Here is a 12,285-nt window from a genome sequence, read left to right as displayed (position 1 = left end):
GAAATAAAATGCTACTAGTAAAAGGTGACGAAGTGGATTAATTAATTTAATAGGATAACGATAATTATATTAAATATTTGCACATTTTTAATTAAAGTGTGGTTACAATTTTGGTGGTCATTTACTATTTTTGGGTTTACAATGATTATTTTGGAGTCATTTGCTTTAATAGGATAGCAAGATTTAAAAATTTGGTTATAATTTTACATTAAAATGGAGTTCTAATTTTGGTGGTCATTTATTATTTTTGGGTTTACAATGATTATTTTGGTGTAATTTTCTTTAAAAGGATAGCAAGATGTAAAAATTTGGTTATCATTTCACATTAAAATGGGGTTTGAAATTTGGTAATCATTTATTATTTTTGGGTTAATAATGATTAGTTTGGTGTCATTTCCTTTAATAGGATAGTAAAATGTAATAAAATTGGTAATCATTTCACATTAAAATGGTGTTATAATTTTGGTGATCATTTATTATTTTAGGGTGGTAAAATAGATTTTTTTGGTATTAAATTTTACTAAATCTGGTGATCAGTTAAATAGCAGCCGATATGAAATAGTAACGATATGTGACGTTCCACGGCAAAAGGTACCTTATGGAAATTGGCACGTACGTTATTATTAACGCCGCTCCAATATTATTGCGGCCATAAGGTACCTTTTGCCCTGGAACGTCACATATCTTTACTATTTCATATCTAGTGAATCCCTAATTCATTTCCCGAATCGAGCCGTTATTGTTTAGCTACAATAAGTTATCTTCATGAAAACAACACAATTAGATATATGTTGGTACTTGGTAGTAAATTGATATTATATTGATTTTCTCTAATTAATCAAAATATCTGGGAGACCGAGCTTTGCTCGGAAAACATAATTATAAAAACTCAAAAATGCGCGTTTCCCCCCCGAAAATCCCCATATACCAAATTTCATCCAAATCGTTAGAGCCGCTTCCGAGATCCCCGAAATATATAATAAATAAATAAATATACAAGAATTGCTCATTTAAAGGTATTAGATATATTTTCAACACACCAGCTCATATTTGATGTAAATTTTGAGTTATTTCCTCGTGTTGGCCGTTCAAATTCACTTTTAAGTGATGACTTTGAATGATAAATATTATTTTCATCCGTTGACCACGAACGCTGTAAAGGGTTCGAAACGTAGGAACGTATTTACAATTCGTTATGTACGCGATATAATCCGTTTACATAGTTTTATTTCATGAGTAGATAGGTAAATATCACAGTAAGTAATCGAGTACAACCCCCTAACCCCGGCTCGTACCAATGAGTTTTTCGGAACTTATGTACGAAATATCATTTGATATTTACCAGTAGCTATTCAGAAGGAGAAGAATCCTGAAAATATCATGGACGGATAGAATAACTAACGAAAGAGTGCTGTAGTTAGTAAATAAAGAGGTCGAGGTTTTAAAGACCGTCAAAAAACGCAAGCTACAGTACTCATTTTCCAAGACGACGACGACAAGACGAAGACGTAACTCATGCCTCAAAAATCTCCGAATATGGTTCAAACAGAGCACACGCTCATTATTCCGCGCAGCTGGGTCTAAAGTTCGAATAGCCCTCATGATAGCCGACCTCCGGTAGGAGATGGCACTGGAAGAAGAAAGTCGCTTTTCGGTGAAGGAAAACATCGTGAGGAAACCGGACTAAGGATAAGGTCTAGTTTACCCTCTGGGTTGGAGGGTCAGATGGCAGTTGCTTTCGTAAAAACTGCCTACGCCAATTCTAGGGATTAGTTGCCAAGCGGACCCCAGGCTCCCATGAGCCGTGGCAAAATGCCGGGATAACGCTAGGAAGAAGAAGAGAGAAGTAACCGAAAACAATATAATTTATTTTTTATTTTTAGTAGCCAATGTGTATGTCCCACTGCTGGGCAAAAGTCTCTCCTCTCCCTTTCCAATCCTCCCTGTGCTGAGCAAGATCCCGCCAATCCCGCTGGAATGCATCCAGGTCGTTCCGCCATCTCTTCCTCTGTCTGCCTCTGGCTCGACTACCCTGGGGATGCCAGCTAATGGCTATTTTGGCCCATCTGTCATCATGCATCCGGCAGACATGTCCAGCCCAGTCCCGCTTTAGCCTGGCGGTCTTCACCCCAACGCCAACGACTCGGGTTTTGGAGCAAAGCTCTGTGTTCCTCACCCTGTCAGATCTTCGGATACCCAGGACAGGATACTTCGCTCCATTGCCCTTTGGCAAATCTTGAGCAGAGATTTCTGCGCCTCAGTTAGTAAACAATATAATACCTACATTTATTTTCAGTTTCCGAATAAGTCTTCAGATTATGTGCGCGCTTATATAAATCAAACAAGGCCGCTGTACGCCATTTTGGATTAAACTATCGCTCGCAATGCGTCGAGCTATAGTCGTCGCAATGGCGCTGGCGGCCGTTGCGGTAGTACAGGTACATTGTTTATTAAGGGCGGTAAACAAGAATTTACGAACGAGTGTGAATTGAAGTTTGAAGCCGAAGGCGAGGGCTTAAAATTCCTGTACCGCCCGTGATATTCAAGTTTTTCATCAATTGTGGGTCAATTTTCAAATAGGCATTTTTTGCTGTCCCACGGCTAAAACTCGAATTCCATAGGACTAAAAGACTGGGTATGTATATATTTTCATTTAATGTATTATAAGCTTTAAAAATCATGCACAACTGTACCTAAAATATTATTTGTTTCTGACGAAATCGCATTTGAAGTTCCAAAAACGGCGAAATTTGCCGCTTTTTCGCGTGTCCCAGTGGCGGCATAGCGCAATAAAAAAATCATAACATTGGATGTAGGCAACGTATTATAAACAACTTTGTATTTTTATAAAGAGCATTTTCTAGAGAATTGATATAATCATATTGATAAATTAATGTGTTATTCAATAAAACAAGGGAAGCCTTTTTATCGCTGTCCCGCGCGGCACCTGTTTTGCTATGACTTAAATATATCCCCTATAATCTTCTTTGTCTATTGAATAACGGTTAGATTAAATTTACGACGCAATAGTGCGGTTAGTTAGGCGTCGATTGAAATAGAGTGTGGACACGGAAACAGTTTAATTTATTTTAAAAACAGGTAAAAATCTCTTTCTATATATTTTGTTACGACTACAATGACATTTGTATGGACGCTTAATGCGTTGGTACATAGTTGAAATAAAAATGTTTATTTTATAATAATAGTTGCAAATAAAGTGTTAAAATATATAGTAAAATAAATAAGTGAAGCGGTTGTATTGTGTAGGAAATATCGCAAAAAAATATTATTGGGGACATGTCGCGACATTTGTATGGCGACATTTATACGGCTATTTTGACCGTAAAAATGTCGATTGTGGCATACAAATGTCGACATAGTGTCATACAGATGTCGAGAAGGTGCCATACAAATGTCGTCGGGGTCTTATAAATGCAACAAAAATAATAAATAGTGGCATATACATGTTGATACTGCCATACAATGTAGAAAAAATGCCTTATACATGTCAAAAGCGCCTTCATCATTTCAGCCTATATACGTCCCACTGCTGGGCACAGGCCTCCTCTCATGCGTGAGAGGGCTTGGGCTATAGTCCCCACGCTAGCCCAATGCGGATTGGGTCAAAAGCGCCTTACAAATGGCTAAATAGTGCCATACAAATGTCGATCTTTAAACGTCCATATCTAACTAACTGTAAAAAGTACAGAGGTGCCTCGTACAGTATATTTTTTGTTGTTAAGAACCCTTCCTAAAACGATGATTATAAATCTAATTTTTCAAAAATAAAAAATTGCCATACAAATGTCGAAAAAACACCCTCTTCAAAAATTGACCCTTGTGAGGAAAAAAGGGAAGAATGAAACTTCTACCTAATTTAGGACGTACATTACAGCCCTAGGTCGAAATTTTGGATTTATGGACCGCATCGCCTATACCTAACACCTTTTCCGAGCAAGTGTGATGCAAATTTCATTTCAGTAGGTTCGGGTTAACTTGAAAGTATTAAGTATTCGATCTATTGTACGCCAGGAAATTGAAGAATCATTTAATGAACGTCTAATAGATAAAATTTGCAAGAGGGTGTCAGATGAATTAATCCCGACACTTATTAATAAGATTACTGCCGTACAATGTTACAGGACTAAGTGAGCACAATGCTCCCATTGCAACTGCCGGTCCCGTCGCTACATCTGCCCCTACCTACACCTCCACCCCTGCTGCTCCCGTCGCTACATCTGCCCCTACCTACACCTCCACCCCTGCTGCTCCCGTCGCTACATCTGCACCTGCCTACACCTCCACCCCTGCTGCTCCCGTCGCTACATCTGCACCTGCCTACACCTCCACCCCTGCTGCTCCCGTCGCCGCTTCTGCTACCACCACCGCAACTACCAATACTTATCCATCCTACGCCGCTGCCGCCGCCGCTGTAACCACCACCACAGCACCAGCTTCTCCTATCCTACTACCAGTCCAGCCCGTTATTCGCTCCAGTCCCAAGGCAAGAACAAACAACGATTCCAAACCTAACAAAAACAAAGACAATCAAGTGTCTACTACTCCTGCCGCACCGCTTAAGGTACCACCATCAACATCTCGCGAAACAAATCCAACCCAAAATGGCCTATCAGAAATTAACGACCATAGAAAGTCACTAAAGGGAATCACACGGGGCTGTGCTACCACTTGCATTTCTCAACTCCAAGCGTCTGAATGGATGAGACAAATTCACCTATATTATGTGAAGTTGGGAACCCCCGATGATGTAGTTAAAAATCATTTAAAAGTTATTACAGGTTATGATTGTGACACATTTAAAGTTGAATGTCTTAAATCCCGCGGTCAATATGCTTCATTTAAGCTTACTGTGCCATCGAGTCTGTTAGATAGAATTATGATCCCTGATAACTGGCCAAAAGACGTATGTGTCAAACCTTGGAATCAGCCCTTTCGACAAAATTACGCAGACAAAAACAATACATAACAAAAACCGCTTTACTAGAATACAAATAATATACCAAAATGTTAGGGGACTACGTAGCCGAACCTCGCTCTTTTATAGAAATGCCCTCGCAAGTGCCTGTGACATATTTGCGCTCACTGAAACATTTCTAACTAGCTCGATACAAGATGCTGAGCTCTTCCCGTCGAACTACACCGTGTTCCGTAAGGATAGAGCAGGCGACGCGGGATGGGGAGGAGTTCTACTAGCAGTGAAAGATATTTACAAACCTCAGTTAGTAATGCAAATTGATGGCTTGACACCAGACATGGAGATATTATTTGTTATACTTCATATTAAAAATAATAAAATTCTTATATGTGTAGCATACCTACCGCCAAATTATAATAGAGATCAGTATCTTCGCGTACTAACGTGTATTGAGAATGCAATTTGTACATTTTCTACCATAAAATCCATTATTATTGGCGATTTCAACCTCTCCTCATGCACAAAAACTGTAGTTGACCAATTTAACTGTTTCACCGAATTTTGCAAACTTAGGCAATTAAACAAAATTTGTAACGAATATGGAGGCATTTTGGATTTAGTTTTAACTAGTCTCAGTGACGTGTGCGTGGGTAGCGATGTCGAGCCGTTGATACCAATAGATCCATATCACCCACCTTTAGGAGTGACTGTCACCCTGCCAAGAGGACAGACAAGACGGACCACATTATCTTCACCGTCACGTAGTGTTGAACATAGTGATGCTCCGACCGGATGGAATTTTTTTAAAGCTGATTTCCCTGCCTTGTATACAGAACTAGAGTCTATTGACTGGTCTGATGTTCTTAATTCAAATAACATTGATTCTGCGGTAGACGTTTTTTACAAAAAACTCTACGGCGTTTTCAATGTTACTGTGCCCAAACGTTTACCCAAAACTAAAGTATATACATATCCATCGTGGTACACACCGGAAATCAAAAAATATATCGAACTAAAATACTATCACTTAAAGAAATTTAAATCATTAGGCCTACAATTTAACCTCGAAATGTTTAAATACTACAGGTCTCTCGTAAAGGAGTTAATTAACAAATCTTATAAAAAATATCTTCATGATATTGAATGTAATATAAGTAAAAACCCTCAAGAATTTTGGAAATATGTAAAAAGTAAACAACAGAATAGAAACATAATATCTGAATACATATATAAAGGTAAAACAGTCGTTGATCAAGAAGCAGTCGATGCTTTTGCGTCCTTCTTCAGCTCCGTATTCCAGCCTGAAGCTCCGCAACTAGATCCCAAAAAAGCGGAACTGGAGGCTGGTAACAACAATGAATCTATGATTGCTATCCCAACTATCAGTATTTCAGAAATCAGAGCCGCTATTCGGAAACTCAAACCTAAGTCGTCAGCTGGGCCTGATGGTATACCCCCGTTTCTAGTCAAGGACTGTGTATGCTTGTTAGAACACTCGTTACTTCACATATACAACCTATCACTCAAGCTGGGCGTATATCCATCCCAATGGAAGGTCTCAAGAGTGACCCCAATTCCTAAGATAAGTAAGTCCTCCGATATCACAAACTTCAGGCCCATTGCTGTATTGTCCGTGTTTGGAAAAGTGTTTGAGACCATTCTAAACCACTGCTTACTTAATCAGATAAATCGTAAATTAGTAGATTGTCAACATGGATTCCGCGCTTCTCGATCCACTACTACCAACCACATTTGCTTCTTTGATAGCGTTTTGCGCCAAATGGATACTGCACGACAAGTTGATGTTGTTTATTTCGACTTCAAGAAAGCTTTCGACTTAGTTGACAACGATACTCTCCTATGCAAACTGTCAGCCTTAGGTTTCACCCCTCAACTTCTTGTTTTCTTCTCTGACTACCTCAGGAATCGCACACAATATGTCCAATTAAATTCTTACCAATCTGAAAGGTATTACACTCGTTCCGGGGTTAGTCAAGGTAGCACTCTGGGGCCTACTCTTTTCTTAATCATGGTCAATGATCTGCCAAGTAATATATCAGGCGTGGAATCACTATTTTATGCGGATGATCTTAAAATAATTCAACCGGTCGTAAATCCATCCGACTGTACGGTACTCCAACAAACAATCAACATGGTTGACAGCTGGAGTAAAACAAACCGCTTGTACCTAAATGAATCTAAGTGCAAAGTAATAAGTTTTAGCCGGTCTGTAGATTATATCCTCCAGACATATACTCTTACTAACATTCCCCTTGACCGAGTAACAGAAATAAAGGATCTAGGGTTAACACTCGACACTAAGCTAAACATGCACTCACACATTATAAATATTTGCAAAAGTGCCTACAAAATTTTAGGGTTCATTATTAGAACGACTTCTGAATTTCGTGACCCTAAAATCGCAATAATTATTTATAATGCCTATGTTCGCAGCAAGCTTGAGTACAATTCTATCGCATGGGACCCTCGGGAAGCAAAATATACCATAATGGTCGAGCGCGTCCAACGTAAATTTGCTAGACATCTTTACAAAAGGTATTACGGATACTACCCATACTTATTTCCGTCATCCTTTGTATTGGGAATGGTAGGGTTAGAGTCTCTCGAGCTAAGGCGTAAGCAAACGCTTGCCTTACACTATTGTCTGCTTTTAAGAAATCGTATTGACAACCCATCCGTTCTGGAGCGTATGCGTATTTTTACCCCAGACAACTACATAGCTGCAGTAGGGCGTAGCGCACGTAGAGCCAGAAACCTTTTTGCATATCCAAATGTTCGCACCTATCACGGTTCAAACGCACCCACGTACCGAGCAATAGAATTACTAAATAACTTCATAGCTACAGTCCAAAACGCAGACATATTCGCAGACAAGTGGCCGTCCCTACAACGTAGTATCAGGATTTTTTTAAACTCTACCTATGTTATTTAATATCAGATTCTTTTTTTTATCTCTATGTAACTTAGTAATACATAATATGTATGTTCAATTATAAAGATAAGTGTGTAATACAATAAGTGTACCTACTAATTTTATGATACTGACTGATACTGACAACATATATGTACCTAATTAACAGTATAAGTGCCTTGGCTTGAGCTGTAAACTTATACATAGTGTTTGAATAAAGAATAAAGAATAAAGAATAAAGAATAAAGAAAGCGGGACATAGGGCATGCATACCGGTATTTCGGAATACCGGTATGCCCGAACCGACCTTACGATATTTTAATACTTAGGTACCTACTGGGATTTAAGAGGATCAATGTCGATATATCGGAATTCCATAATTAGAAAAAAAATTGATATAATATCTTTTAACATATAAAAAAGAAGACTAGGTACTAATTTTGTATAGATTATGTTTATAAATTGTATATGTGACGTTCCACGGCAAAAGGTACCTTATGGCGGCTGGCGCTTACGTCGCATAGCGCCGCAATAATATTGGAGCGGCGTTAATAATAGCGTAAGCGCCAACCGCCATAAAGTACCTTTACCCGTGGGTCGTCACATATGTGTAATCTAGGTTTTAATAGTCTAGAATTGGTCTAAATAATATTCTTACATATACCATTTTTTTTCATTGTAGTGTGCAGATTCGTAAGTACACACATTAATATAGACAATTTTTTGAATTTTATAGATGTTTAGGTAACGTAAAAATTTATAGCCGATTCCTTCGTTTTCCCGCTTAAAAGACTACGAAATACGCAACAGTGAACCCGCCGAGCGGGATTCCGGTATTCAATATGTTAAAATCATATATTTACTAACAAGATATATACAGTGGTATTACTAAAATAAATTAATAACTAGCTTAAATCTAAAATAGGCCATTGAGGCATTGTGCCAAGGATGCTGGCGGCATTTCCTCGCTGTATCGCAATGCTGATACTTTGTGCGAGGTAGCCGCCAGCTCTTCGGTCACCAGTTACGTCAACTAGACGCTTCGCGATTTCTGCGAATAACTTATGCGCGCTGGGACCCCATGTTAAAATGAATGTGTAATTGATTATTCACAGGCCCCAGAAAGATGCAAATGTGACACTATCCGACTCAAAAATCATAAAACCTGGTAGTAGAAACAAACGGTAAGTTTTGGAAACATTTTGAAAGAGAACGTTTTAAAATTGCCCGACTTTCATACAATAGTGAATCATAGCTTTTTTGGTTAAAAATTAGCATTACACTTCAGTATAGGTACACTTCACAAAAAAAAAATACAACCACCAATGCTCTATAGATATAGACTAAGTGTAGATAAACTTAGTGGTCACTCCAGATTAATCGAGGATACCATCATAAGATCCCGAATTTATGACTATGGATGATTTCATTGTAAAGTTCTTCTTCTTCTTTTTAAAATTATGGCTTCAGCCCAGTGGTACAATTTCGCCAGTATCATGGTCGTAGTAGCAGGATAATACGATTGAAATTGTACGGTTAGTACAAGACAGTGTACTGTGATTTTATTCGCTTTTGTAAAGCGATAGCGGACTTGCATTGTAAAGTTATTTTTTCGAAACAAAAAAACCGTATTACGGCCCTATTGTCAAATATTACGTACGTATATAGATACGATATGGATAAGATAAGTCAAAAGTGACGTTTCTTCAAACAAACACGTAACTTTTACACCGACATTATCTAATCAATATCGTATCTAGACATAATATTTGACAGTACCTTAAAGTGCGAATCGGGCTGTTAGTAGCCAAAAGAATTAAAGGTAAAAACAATGAAATTATATCGCGGTAGACCCGTTTGTGTAATTAAATATGTGTACAAAACGCGAGAGTTTAAAGTGTTATAGAGTTTTTACATCACTGAAATTACTGGAAACACCTTTAGCGGCACTTTATTTCTAAAAGTAGTGATTATCCAACGTTTAATTTTATAGTATGTAATCAATTTTGTATTTTTAGGGTTCCGTACCTCAAAAGGAAAAAATGGAACCCTTATAGGATCACTCGTGCGTCTGTCTGTCTGTCCGTCTGGCACAGCCTATTTTCTTGGAAACTACCGGACCAATTAAGTTGAAATTTGGTACATATGTGTAAATTAGTGACCTAAAGATGGATATGTAACGTAAACAAATTAATTTTTCACTTCTCATGCTCAAAAAGTGCACCTTTATGTCGTGCGTAGACGACATAAAATCGCATTTTATGCTCTAGAGCATAAAGTATAATCATCTATTACGACCCTTATTGACTTAGCAATAAAGTCCAAATTCTGCCATACAAACTGCCAGCCCTGCCGGCGCGCCCCCGACCGGCGCTCTCCCGATCGGCGTGCCCCGCGCCTCCGACCGGCCCAAGAACAATTTTCTTTAGTCTTGAATAAATACGTTAAAATAACCTAAAATATTTGATTTTTTGTATATTTTCCTCGCAATCGAAGTGAAAAGCAGAGTGTACAACAAGGGCATAAATGTCCATTTTTACCCTCGTCTACTATTTTGGTCTTCGCTTCGCTCAGACCAAAAAATTGCCTCGGGTAAAAATGGGTCACTTTATGCCCTTGTTGTACAATCTACTATTAAACATGGAGGCCACTTTTGGGGGGTAAATGAAAAACGTTTAAAAATAAAGTTTATCAAACTACTTATATCGTGTTACATGTCAAATGAAAGAGCTCATCTTGAGAATTAAATATATTTTTAAAATACAGAGGTTCGAAGTTATTTAAGAAAATAGCCAAAAAAAGACCACCCCCCTCTTTATTTCCGAAACTACTGGGTCTAAAATATTGAAAAAAAATACACAAAATATTTCTTTACCTATGGATGTCAGGAGAACCTATTAGAAATGTACAGTCAAGCGTGAGTCGGACTTATTGTACGGAATCCTTGAAACGCGAGTCTAACTCGCACTTGGCCGGTTTTGTATTTGTACCTATTTTTGTTATAGGCAAATAGTGAGGCTAATGCCCTATGAGGACTCCTATAAATGGTGAGTCGTAATAATAGCCTCTATTATTAAAGGGGCCCACTGATTAACAGTCCGCCGGACGGTATCGGCCTGTCAGTTAGAACAAAATTTTGACAGTTCCGAACAACTGACAGGCCGATACCGTCCGGCGGACTGTTAATCAACGGGCCCCTTAATACATAACAGTAGCACCATTATTACCAGGCGTATTAGGTCACTCCGCGATTTAGTCGCGTCGTTACAAGTACATGCGGCCCACACCAAATTTGGTGTCTAGCAGTAGTAGTTGCCGCGCTATATGCGGAACGGACGCCTGCTGCTCGCGCTTGCGCCACCTTGCGGTCATATCTGTCGTAATAGACGCGTTTTGCTAGAGAGTGAACCTTCTGTACCTAGTACTATTATTTATTCTGTGACATTACTAGAAAAGAAAGGCCAGGAAATAGGCAATTGCCGGCCGGGTTTGATATGAAGGACCGAGCGAGCGAGGCCTTATGAACACAAGGCCACAAGGCCAATCATTCCTATCCCGGCCGAGGTATGTATTATGAACAATGCTTTTCTAAAAAAATGCGTGTGAATACAACCTATAAATCAATAATAACCTCGACGCTCGCTTATCTTCATTTATTATTTAATATAATTTAGAAATTTATGAAGAATATTGTTCGAAAATCCATTGATAAATATTAATTCTTACAAAATTGCAATATAATTTTTCAGGCTTCTAAAGTAAGTATAACAACGTATATTACCTATAGTAATTAATAACAAGGCTATTTCTTGTCATATATAGCTATGAATTTAACAATTAGGTTTTTTTTAAATTAATACTAAATACCTAACGAGAGCCAATATGAATCTGAGGGCCTACCGCGAACATCTAACTTCGCAAATTGCGAGCATCTTTCTCTGTCACTCTAATTTTTACACTCATTGTTTTATTATAACGTATGAAGAAAAAAGTTTCTTGTAAATTAAAGTAAGTTTTTTTTTGTTACAGAGAAAAGGAGTAAGTACTTACAACATAAATCTAATTTTCTGGCCTTCGTAATAATTTATTAATTTACCTAGCCGTAATTTTTTCTTATTATGTTTCTTTATAAAATTAGTTTTCTGCAATTCTTAATAAATCGCTAACAGTTTTTTTTTATAATTTACAGAAAGTAAGCATAAATTTGAGTTATTAAGTTTATATTTCAGGTTTAAATAACAAAGAAAATAACTGTATTTTTTGGAACAGGCGAACCAAACGATCTTATTGAAATCTCTAACTCCTGCAAGAGAGAATGACATGATAACAACTGCCTATATTACTCTCCACTCTAGCAGATAGCTACGTATATAAATATCTTCTTCTGGACTCTGTTTTAAGATTTTAAACTAAACGA

General features: G+C 37.9%; 1 long non-coding RNA gene across 1 annotated transcript; it reads left to right on the top strand.

Annotated features, from left to right (window-relative positions):
* Window positions 1–2,312: 2,312 nt before the first annotated feature.
* Window positions 2,313–10,953, top strand: LOC134801931 (uncharacterized). The gene is made up of 4 exons (XR_010145761.1): window positions 2,313–2,438; window positions 8,551–8,561; window positions 8,984–9,052; window positions 10,874–10,953. It is a non-coding gene; the product is annotated as an uncharacterized LOC134801931 (long non-coding RNA).
* Window positions 10,954–12,285: the final 1,332 nt, after the last annotated feature.

The sequence above is a fragment of the Cydia splendana genome, chromosome 23, assembly GCF_910591565.1.
Source record: "Cydia splendana chromosome 23, ilCydSple1.2, whole genome shotgun sequence".
Taxonomy (NCBI): Eukaryota; Metazoa; Arthropoda; class Insecta; order Lepidoptera; family Tortricidae; genus Cydia; species Cydia splendana.
The sequence above is the reverse complement of the archived record's forward strand: the minus strand, read 5'-3'. Positions and strand labels throughout refer to the sequence as shown.